Source organism: Pituophis catenifer, unplaced genomic scaffold, assembly GCF_029215685.1.
Source record: "Pituophis catenifer annectens isolate HBS135680 unplaced genomic scaffold, rPitCat1.0.hap2 SCAF_7, whole genome shotgun sequence".
Classification (NCBI taxonomy): domain Eukaryota; kingdom Metazoa; phylum Chordata; class Lepidosauria; order Squamata; family Colubridae; genus Pituophis; species Pituophis catenifer.
Window position 1 is genome coordinate 79,154,034 of NW_027256887.1, and position 12,476 is coordinate 79,166,509.

Genomic DNA, 12,476 nt, shown 5'->3' on the forward strand with positions numbered 1-12,476 from the left:
TGTAAGCCATTCCAAGTAAGGCTGCTTTTCGCAATTGACTGATGGTGAATTAGTCAATGCCGATGGTATTGTTTAGTTATTTACTTCTTGGGACCCTAGCAGTTTGCAGTGTTTATAACATTTAGGCCCCTTTGCACACCATATTGTTAAGTGTTTATATGGCAAATATAAACCCTATTGACTTTTTTTAAACCTCCCTTAGAGATAATCGTGATAGGAAACTTCCTTCAGTTGAGTTAAATATTACAACTGGCTCTGGTTAAGACATAGTAATATTTTGACCCGATCTATTTTAAGCACATACAATGTATGATCTCTTGACCACTATGGCCCAAAAAAGGTACTTGAAGAACTTTTAATCATTGCCAAACTGCATCGATTAATGAGATAAATGGGGGAAATCATGTAATTCAGTACAAGTGGAATAACTATCGTAACTGTATTGACTTTATTTAGTTTGATTCTCATTCATCTGAAATTCAGTTGCAGCAAATTCAGCTTTTGTCCTTGTTCCATCCTCTTCTTGTTTTCTTCTAGTCTGTTTAGTAAACAGACACACATTGGTATGTGTGTCTGTTTGTGTGTGTGTGAATCCTCCATGCACTGAATGGCTTAGGACCATGATGGCGAACTTATGGCATGCGTGCCACAGGTGGCACACGGAGCCATGTCGCCTGGCATGCCAGCTCGGTTCTGGCACGCATACCCGTGCCGACCAGCTAATGTTTGGGCCTTTTGAGCCCACCAGAAGTAGGGAAACAGGCTGTTTCCTGCCTCAGGAGGGCCTAGGGGGTGGGGAAGGCCCGTTTTTCTTTCTCACCTGGCTCCAGATCTACTCTATGCATCTGGGGAGAGCGAAAACAGCCTTCCCCACCTCCTCGAAGGCCCGAAATGGCCCGTTTTCCAACTTTCAGTTGGACGGGAAGTGAGTTTTTTGCTGTTCCCAGCCTCCAGAGCCTCTCTAGGAGTCTCTGTAGGCTGGGGAGAGCACAGAAGTCACTTCCTGTACAACTGGAAGTTGGGAAACAGGCTGTTTTGGGCCTCTGGAGGGCCTCTGAGGGGGTGGGGAAGGCTGTTTTCGCCCTCCCCAGATGCATAGAGAGGATCTGGAGCCACGTGAGAAAGAAAAACGGGCCTAACGGGCCATCGCATGCCAGGAGCGGGGGGGGGGGAGGGCACACGTGCATGCGCAGGCCTGGGCACATAGAATTATGGGTGTGGGCACATGGGTACACAAACCTCCCCCCCCTTCCTGGCACGCGATGGCAAAAAGGTTAGCCATCACTGGCTTAGGGTAACCCTGGCAGAAAACAGTTGTGTTCCCTCTGATCTAATGCAGGGTTGCCTATAGAGAATTAAAAAATGAACCTGAGATACAGATAGTCTTCAACTTACAACAATTCACTTAGTGACCATTCAAATTTACAACATCATTGAAAAAAGTGACATGACCATTTTTCAAACTTATGACCATTGCAGCATCCCCATGGTTGCATGATCAAAGTTTGGATGCTGGGCACCTGGTTCCTATTTATGACGGTTGCAAAGTCCCAGGGTCGTGGGATCCCCTTTTGCAACCTTCTGACAAGCAAAGTCAATGGGGAAGCCAGATTCACTTAACAACCCTGATACTAATTTAACAACTGCAGTGATTCACTTAACAACGGTGGCAAGAAAGGTCGTAAAATCGGGCCAAATTCATTTAACAGCTGTTTCGCTTAGCCACAGAAATTTTGGGCTCAATTGTGGTTGTAAATTGAGGGCTACCTGTACACTGTGTTAGGAAAATGCATTCCTCAAAATCGATGCAACTTTTCTCTGCTGTGTTTATAAAAGATTGTTATTGTGGAGCATTAAAGAAAAGATGTTTCTGAAACACGAACTTATTTTTTTAATGTCTCCACAAACAGCCTTTTGGATGTGATCCAGTCTTTCCACTCCCTTCTTACCCTCCTGAAATGTACACAAGTTCCAGCATTGTATAGTGTATGTAAAAACTTTTTTAAAAAATTTAAAAACCCAAAATGAGATATTACTCAACAGCAATAGAAATATAACACAGTGTCTTCTTGAACGCAAATACTATTTTTTGCTTTCCACCTCACAAAATGTCCCCAAGAGTCTCAAACTTTCTCAGTGATCCAATCCTGTCAGGAAAGCATATTTTATGACTTCACATAATTGGTGTTGTACTCTGTCCGTTTTTCTGCTGGATTAAAATAAACCAAATCTTCGGCCTCCTTCAACTTTTAAAATTTAGTGCTTGGTAAAATATCCTCTCGTGGGGCTCGATACATTCATCATCGTCTTTTAATAACCCCATAATCCCTTGCAGGGTGGAGTCTGGGCAACTGAATGGAGCTGAGTGTTTACTGGCCGGATGCCCTTCCTGTTGCCAATGCGGAGTGATATTCAGCAGATATAATCTCAACGTGCCCAGAGAGAGAAATATTTGCCTCTACCTAGGATCAAACTCACAGCCTCCTGATTGTGAGGCGAGAGCTCCACCTCTAGGCCACCACACCACTCCTGGGACTCAATCAGGGGTGAAATGCTCCTGGTTCGGACCGGATCACCCGATCCGGTAGTGATGGAGGCGGGTGGTTTGGAGAGCCAGTCGCAAAAATCCCTGCCCCCCACTCATGCCCAGCTGAGCCGAGCGATCATCAGAGGCTTTTTAAAATTATTTTTAAAAGCATTTTTCTACAATCTCTTTGGCTGAAAAAATGCTTTTAAAAGTTTATAAAAAAAAGCCTCTGAATTTCACGCGGCTCAGCTGGGATCGTCAGAGGCTTTTAAAAGCATTTTTTTAACAACCTCTTCGGCTGAGAACCGCCCACAGAACCGGTAGTAACAAATTTTAGATTTTACCACTGGACTCAATACATTGTGTTGTTTGAATTTCCCACAATGCCATAGTAATAAACTACAATGGGACATTGTGGGAAGTGTTTCCCCCTGTGTATGTGTATGACCCTCCCTGCGCATGCATGCATGTCTCCCACATGCGCCCGCCTGAGCTGGGCGACGGCTCACATGCCCATAGAGAGAGCACGGCGTGCCAGCTGTGGCACACATGGCATAGGTTCGCTATCATGGGTGTAGGGTCTCCTGCTTGGGGGGGGGTTGGACTAGATGACCTACAAAATCCCTTCCAACTCTGATCTAATCTGAACAACTAGACCCCTAACCATGCATTATCCCAGTGTCTTAACCACTCGGCCACCGTACCCCCTAACCATGCATTAACAACCGTTTATAAACATGACTTGTGTTTTAGAGAATTCTGTAGTCCAATAGTTGTGTGCCAATTTGCCCATTCCAGGAGTCCCTGGATCGGGACTCCTTACGCACGGTCTCTCACGCCCTCGTCACTTCCCACCTGGACTATTGTAACACTCTCTACATGGGGCTCCCCTTGAGTGCACCCGGAGGCTCCAACTGGCGCAGAGTGCGGCCGCGCGGGTGGTAATGGGAGCGACATGGCGTTCCCATGTAACACCTCTCCTGCGCGAGCTGCACTGGCTCCCGGTGGTCTTCCGGGTGTGCTTCAAGGTTTTGGTTACCACCTTTAGAGGGCTCGATGGCTTAGGACCTGGTTACCTACGGGACCGCCTACTACCACCAATAGACTCCCACCGGCTGGTTCACTCTCATAGAGAGGGGCTCCTCCGGGTGCCGTCAGCCAAACAATGTCGACTGGCGGCCCCTAGGGGGAGAGCCTTCTCTGTGGGGGCACCTACTATCTGGAATGAGCTCCCCCCAGAGATACGGAGGATCCTGGATCTGCGCACCTTCCACCGTGCTTTGAAGACATTTTTATTCCACCAGGCGGGCCTGGCTTAATCTTTTTTCCCTCTTTTCTTTTTAAACATGCAAATTTTAATCTGTTTTTAAATGACTGGGGTGTTTTAATTGGTCTGGGCCAAATTGTTTAATTCAATTTTATCCTGTTTTTAAATTTTGTATTTATGTATTTTACTATTTGGCTGTTCACTGCCCTGAGTCCTTCGGGAGTAGGGCGGTATACAAATTAAATAAAGATAAAGATTTAAGAAGGCATCTCTGGAGGATGCTGAAACTTCAGCCCAACACTGCTTAGTGTTCCTATTGGCCATTGTCTCGAATCCCCCTAAACTTCCTTAACAGAAAGCCTTTAAGATGCTCAGAGAGAAGATGGGACAGGCAGATTGCAAGGGGGTTTCTCCTGATCATATTCAAACCAGACACATTCAGGACTATTCCTCTTTTTCACATGCATTTTGCTTCAATGGTCAATGGAAGAGGGCATCACCAGTACTTTCCCCGTGTCTCTTGCCTGGGCTGAACTAAAAAAGGCTTTTGAATTATCTATCACCTGCCCTACCTTCCCTTCCTTGGTCCTGAAAGAGAATTTTTCAGTTTTTAAGAAGCATTTGGCATTCCTTTCTTAATAGAATAGAATAGAATTCTTTATTGGCCAAGTGTGATTGGACACACAAGGAATTTGTCTTTGGTGCATATGCTCTCAGCATACATAAAAAGACAAGATACATTCGTCAAGAATCATAAAGTACAACACTTAATGATAGTCATAGGGTACAAATAAGCAATCAAATCATAGTAGGAAAGAGTCAGTATAAATCGTAAGGATACCAGCAACAAAGTTACAGTCATACAGTCATAAGTGAGAGGAGATGGGTGATAGGAACAATGAGAAGATTAATAGTAATACAGACTTATAGTTTGAATAGTTTGACAGTGTTGAGGGAATTATTTGTTTAGCAGAGTGATGGCATTCGGGACAAAACTGTTCTTGTGTCTAGTTGTTCTGGTGTTCAGTATGGCAACTCTGAAATCATAAAATAAGAAGAGTTAATTGAAAATTGGTTTTGTCATGCAAAGAACTCCAAGTCAAGAGAAGGTGAAACCTCTTTCACACTCCCACTCCATGGTTTGATTGAGGTTCTGTCACATTTAATCTATATTAAGTTCCTGCTTCATGCTTCCCTCTTCTCTCATGGTCAGAGAATGCGGCCTCTTGTTTCTGATTTGTTTTTAATCATCCCAGCTGTCATTCTGATAGTATCTGTATAGCAGGGAATTGCCAGGTGTAAAACACAAAACCATCTTTAGTGAACAAGCAACTGTAAAATATGAAACAGAACCCCTCGGAGATTAGGACGTTGAAGAATGCATGAGGAGGAAATGAATAACAATTTAGGCAGAAAGAAATCCAGAGCGCTTTATGTTGTCATGCAAACATATCAGTTAAAAATAAGTCTTGTCAAATTCAGAGGGATCCAGCCTCTTATTTTACAGGATGCAAATGGATTGCTTTGTTTTTCTTACATGCTTGAGGCATAGTCACCAGCTGTATTCATACTTTTCCATAATTAACTTTACAAAATTAACCCATTTTTGTATAACCCAGGTTCATATTACCTAGAGAACCATAAACCAAGATCATGGGGTGGATTTACACTTAACGTATTAAGCTAAATATCTTTGGCTGGTTTGTGGCTCAGTGGATATCAGGAATGCTGCTTAACTATAGGAAGCATGTCAGAAATGGTTTCACAGATCATACCAGACCATGATTTGCTTAATCACATTTTACTGAACAAACCGAAACTGAGTTGCCACATCCCATCAAACCACAAACTATGATTTACAAGCCACTGTTGACCGAATTTATCTTCGAGACTGCCTTCTGCCGCATAACTCCCAGCGACCGGTAAGTTCCCACAGAGTTGGTCTCCTCCGGGTCCCGTCAGCTAAACAATGCCGGCTGGCGGGCCCGTGGGGGAGGGCTTTCTCTGTGGCAGCCCCAGCTCTCTGGAACCAGTTACCTCCTGAGGTCCGGACCATCCCCACCCTATTGGCCTTCCGAATAACGGTGAAGACCTGGCTTTTCCGGCAGGCCTGGGGCCGTTGATCTAGCTCTTATTATCTGGCGAGATCCAGCCATGAATGGCGTGAATGAGTTTTTAATGTTTTTAATGTTTTTAATTTTTAAATGTTTTTTATAATGATTTTTTAAAATGTATTGTGAGCTGCCCTGAGTCTTCGGAGAGGGGCGGCATATAAATTGAATTAATTAAATTAAATTAAATTAAATTAAATTAAATTATTAAATTAAATTAAATTAAATTAAATTAAATTAAATTATTAAATTAAATTAAATTAAATTAAATTAAATTAAATTAAATTAAATTAAATTAAATTAAATTAAATAATTAAATTAAATTAAATTAAATTAAATTAAATTAAATTAAATTAAATTAAATTAAATTAAAATAAAATATCCCCCTAAGTCTGAACAGACAAGCAAAGCAAATGGGGCTTAAATATATGCCCAATGTTTAATTCCCCATAACAGAAAAATAGATAGCAGTAGTGATCTACAGCAAATTTGTCCCAAAGGTGAAGAAGCTTCTTGGACGAGAAGCGAAATGCCTTCAAAGAAAAACCAGAAAGACCAATTGCCTCTTGAAAAAGCACCTTTGGGACAACCATGACCTGGATGACTGAGAATCTCCATAGATATAACAGATTTGCTGAGGAGGGTGAGAGTGAATTAAAACCTTGATCCAAGCTATTCTGCCTGAGATCTTGTATTTTTTTTAAAAAAAGAAAATACAATAGATGTAAGGAGCATATAATTCACAAGTGACTGTATTTACCTAACGGCAACTTTTTTTGAGCAAAAGGCAAACAACCAAAACATAGAGATAAACTCAGCTTGCAGCAGAAGAATTTCAACACGCCAATTCTCTATTCCTCAAAAGTGACCCACATTTGTTCTTGTCCTTTTGAGTTATCTCATTATTATTATTATTATTTTTTGCCTTGTCTATGGAGATTCTCAGTCAAGGGCACTTTTTTTTTTTTCAAAAGGCAACTGGACTTTCTTGTTTTTCTTTGAAGACATTTCGCTGCTCATCCAAGAAGAGTCAGAAGAAGCTTCTTAGATGAGAAGTGAAACATCTTCAAAAAAAAAAAAACAAAAAAAACAAGGAAGTCCAGGTGCCTCTTTGAAAAAAAGCACCTTTGGGACAGGGTTGGGTTCTAAATTTTTTACTACCGGTTCTGTGGGCATGGCTTATTTTGTGGGCGTGGCTTGATGGTCATGTGACAATTCTTTAGGATTTAGCAGAGGTACTGGTCTACCAGGCTTTTAACTGCTTGCAGAGCTGTACCGGTCTACCCATTTTCTTTTGGGAGGCACTGGTCTACCCATTTATTTTTGCAGGCACTGGTCTACCTATTTATTGCAGGCACTGGTCTACCTATTTATTTTTGCAGGCACTGGTCTACCTATTTATTGCAGGCACTGGTCTACCCATTTATTTTTGCAGGCACTGGTCTACCTATTTATTGCAGGCACTGGTCTACCTATTTATTTTTGCAGGCACCAGTCTACTCATTTGTTTTCTTTTACCACTGATCAGCTGTAGGGCGGCCCTTTGAAGCCCCGCGGCAAGAGTTTAAACAGTTTTTTCCCCTCTAGCCGATAGCTGGGACTCAGGAAGTAGCAATAGATTGGGGGTGGGGCTAAATAAAAGGTAAGAATAATGCAGGGCGGGGTGGGGTGGGCAGAACTGGTTCGGTGACATCATATCATCACTGCTACCGGCTCGGCCGAACTGGGAGGAACCCACCACTGCTTTGGGACTACCTTTTGCCTAGGTGTTTTCACCACATTACAAAGGGGAGGACATCAGAACCTTGGACAACTCCAGTGACTTACCTGCTGCCTTCTATCCAATGGGCCAGATATCCTTTCTTGGCTCCACCCTTTTTTCTGAACAATGGAGTCTCAACCTTAAAGGGACAGTTCTCCAGTCTGAAAGCCTCTACCCTTACATTTTGCACTGAGTTCCTGGGAAGTACTGTGTATTCTGAGGTTAAACATTGCAGAGAAACCTGGGCAAGCTGGATCAAACTTACAGATGAAAAGTATTTTATGGGAAGAGAGACCCCCCCCCCTTGATTAGTTCCCTCAACAGCAGGTCTTTGGCTCAATAGCTTCTTCACCTCTTATAGCTGAAGAGGCTTTTTGGATGAGAAGTGAAATGTTTTCAAAGTCCAGTTGCCTCTTGAAAAAGCACCTTTGGGTTCATCTCTTACAATACATCACAGTCCTGACAGCTGCTCAAAATCAGATGGCAGCATCTTCCTGGCAGGAAAAATGCTTGATTACAGCAATCAGTGATTGTCTGAAAACTCTTAGATTATCACAGATACTTGCAAGCAAACTGTTTTCAGCTAGGACAGGCATTGATTGCTCTTATGTCCATTCTAGGCCTATGGTTTTCAAACTCTTGGGACACTAAGATCATGGGAAACTATTTTAATTCCCTGAAAATTCATTACCAAACACTGGTATCCATCAAAATAGAAAAGAACAACAACCAAAAAATGTCAAGTACCAAAAATGGACTGTCTCTAGAGATGTTTTTGGAATTGTTTAGTTTTTAATTTATCAGTTTAAGGCAATCTGGCTATTCAACAGATTATCTTAGCCAAATTTCAACATCATAATTACAATGTGTTCTTTCCATGGACCTAAATAGTTTTAACTAAAGAGAGGAAGCAGTTTATGAAATCAGCTCTTAAATCCTTAAGAAACAATTCTGAAAATCTAATGTTGCATAGATAACATTGATATACTTCTTTTCTGTTCTTGGCTCATCTCTTTTTTAAATAGAATAAGCACTCAGAGGAAAAATATGGGAAACAGAATAACAAAAGCATAATCACTGTTACAGCATAGGAGAAAAAAATAGCACATGGCTGGATCTTATCCTAAAAACTGTAGTGGAACCAAGAGAAAGAAAAGAGTAGGAGCCAAAACTTGATTTGGATGTAATTAAAATTAAAAATAGCCTCTATTGGTGGCAGTACTTAACTGACCTCAAAAAAACTAAGCAAAGTTGGAACTGATTAATATTGGGAAAACAAGGCCGCCAGGAAAACTGGACAATTGGCTGGACTAGAAAATTGGGAAACATTTAATAACACAATAAAAAAAAAAGGAAAAAAAAACCTAATGCAATAAAATCATTTCAATTTTAAACTCTTGAAAAATGAGATTGGGATTTGAGAGGATTTGCTAAATATTAAGTAAATAAGGAGCAAATAACAAGTCCAAGGGGAATACAGTGTATATATGTAAGTATGCAGGGGTGGGCTTCAAAATTTTTTAGCAAGGGGTTCTCTGCCCGGTTGCTGGGTGGGCATGGCCATGGTGGGTGTGGCCTAGTTGGCCTCCTGCACCATGGTGTGGGGGGGGTGTTTTTGCCTTCCCCAGGCTCCGGAGGCTTTCCTTGAGCCTCCAGGAGGGCAAAAATGGCCTCCCCAGGCTCCAGAGGCCCTCTGGACTTTCTGAACTTCCAGTAGGCCCATTTTTCGCCCTTCCCGAGCCTCCACGTGCACCCTGCACTTACCTGCATCCAAAACGGGCCACGTGGGGACTCCTGGGAGGGGCAGGGCAGGGCGGGGTGGGTGGGGCCATCCAGGAGTGGGATTTGGGGGTTCTCCAAACTGCACAGAATCTTAAGTAGAGGTTCTCCTGAACCCCTACAAACCCCCAGCAGCCCACCCATGTAAGTATGTATGGATGTATGCATGTTGTTCAAGCAAGATGAGATTCTGGCATTGGGGGGCATCTTCAGGAGGGTCTCACTTGTAGATCTTCATGGCTGGGGCACTTCATAATGGGAGAGGCAGTCCTTCAAATACTCAGGCCTTAACCAGTTTAGGGCTTTCAAAATCAGGGAGAGAGTCTCCTTCAAGTTGAATTCAACACTAGTTGAACCATACAACACTAGTTTTCCATTGCCTTCCTCTGGGATTTTTTTTTTAGTTCTCAATCTCACTCACAGTTCTCTGTTTCCAAGTATTAAACAGACCTACAGTAGTGGCCAAAATTGTGGAAAACTTTTGGGGAAAGTGTATTTTTGAGGTTTGATGGCCAATAACACCACTTTTTTTTTTTTTTTGAGTTTCAAGATAATCATATTCCACTGCTGGAATGGCCTGGGAATAGCCCAGGCCTTAACCCAATTGAAAATCTATGGAGCCGACTAAAGAAACCTGTTAGTCAGAAGCAACCCAGCAATAAAACCTAGTTAATAGAAGCAATCATTCAATCTTGGTTTCACATTAGAACAGCTGCAGAACTAAAAGAGTTGATTCACTCCATGGGAAGACACTGTAAGGCCGTAATTCATGCTAAAGGTTACCCAACTAAGGATTAACTGACATGGTGATAATTTTTGTATATCTCATTTTTTCTACCTGTTTCACTTTTCTTCTTTATACTGTAACTGCTATTCCAATAGCAAATCCTTCATAAAAGTTATTGCATTACATTCTTGATTAAATTATCTTTCCATTGATATATAATTTTACGGTACTACTTCAAAAAAAAAAAGTGGTGTTATTAGTTAGTTTTAGAAAATACACTTTTCCCAAAAGGTTTCCACAATTTTGGCCACTACTGTAAATTGCTTCTTTTTTCTTTTTTAGATCAGCCAAGGTTAGTTCAATGCTGCCATCTAGCAGTTCTTAAAGCTCAATAGCAACGTTTTAAATTCTGCCTGGAATACAACTGGCGATCAGTAATGGGTCTTTCATGATAGACATCAGGTGATCTCTGAACCTTGCACACCTGTTTGCACTGCCACTTGTTGCTTACAAGCAGAAACTTACATATTTATTGATGTATAAGTATAGTGTGCAGCCCTAAGTGTAAATATGCCCCTCCCTGATTTAAGGTTTCTTTATTTGTATTACTAAGAATTCAGGATGTGACAGAATATAGACAGTCAAATCTTGTGGTTTGAAAGAAATACAGATGCAGCCTTTCATTTGTTGCTGAGAAGAGAAATAGAGTTGATTCATCGTGTTCAACTAATGAACATCACATTTGTGTACAATAAATCCCTGCTCACAGAAAGTACAGGTAGTCCTTGACTTACAACCGTTCATTTAGTGACCATGCAAAGTTACAACTGTACTGAAAAATGTAAATAAAGTGTATTTTTCACACTTAACAACCATTGCAGCATCTCCATGGTCATGTGATCAAAATTCAGATGCTTGACAATCAACTCATACTTACGACGGGGTGCAGTGCCCAAGGGGTCAGGACCTGATCCCCTTTTGCGACCTTCAGAGAAGCAAAATCAATGGGGAAGCCAGATTCACTAACAACTGTGAGAAACGGACTCACCAGTCAGAAATTTGATAATTTCTGATAAATTTGATCATAAAGTGAAGCAGCAAGCAGTTTATTGCATGTAAAATACATTCTTGCAAGAACGGGTGGCTAAGAAGTAGGCACACCAAGGAATACATTTCTTCCAGTGGTGGGTTCCTCCCGCTTCTGCCTGCTTCCGTCGAGCTGGTAGTGATGACGATATGACATCACCGAACCAATTCTGCCCGCCCCCTTGCCACCCGCCCTCCCCCCGCGTTATTCTTACCTTTTATTTGGCCCCATCCCCAATCTATTGTTGCCTCCTGAGTCCCAGCTGATCGGCTAGAAGGAAAAAAACTGTTTAAACTCTTGCCGTGGGGCTTCAAAGGGCCGCCCTAGAGCTGATCAGTGTTAAAAGGCAGTGTGGTGGTAGACCGGTGCCTCAAAAAACAAATGAATAGACCGGTGCCTGCAAAAATAAATGGGTAGACCAATGCCTGCAAAAACAAATGAGTAGACCAGTACAGCTCTGCAAGCAGTTAAAAGCCTGGTAGACCAGTACCTCTGCTAAATCCTAAAGAATTGTCACATGACCATCAAGCCATGCCCACAAAATAAGCCACGCCCACAGAACCGTTGGTAAAAAAATTTAGAACCCACCCCTGATTTCTTCAACTTTTTATTCCCTCCACCCAAACCGCAAATCCCTCCCTGCAGCCCCCTTTGACAAAGACCACAAGGTTGCAATCTTCCCGGAACGCCTGTTTCTCCATGAATTTCCCCATGCTTAATCTGTTTCCCCACCTTTTGCCCAGTTCCCCTTTTTCCATCCTACCTTTTGTCCCTTTTTTATTTCTTAACCTATATTCCTTGTTTCCTTACAATCCTTGCAGCATAAGCATAATAAATTGAGGCAAGCGATTCACTAATTTCTCCACTATATTACTAGACTGTGTGGTTAAAACTGTTAACTAATCTGCTTGACCAAGCTGACCCACTTATCGGAATAACAGTTTCTTCCTGTTTTCCAGGCTTGAACTTTTTACCTTTAATGTCCCAATGTCCTACTTCAACTTTTATACCCACAATTCTTAACAGTTGCTTTCTTTGCAAAAACAACATTATCTCCCATCAGTTTCTTACACAACCATGGCAAGAAAGGTTGTAAAGTGAGGCAAAATAACAACTGTCTCACTTAGCAACAGAAATTTGGGGCTCAGTTGTGATCCCAAGTGGCTGAGAAGAGAAAGAAAATTGCTCTGCCCAATTGAATGGATCACCAGAATGC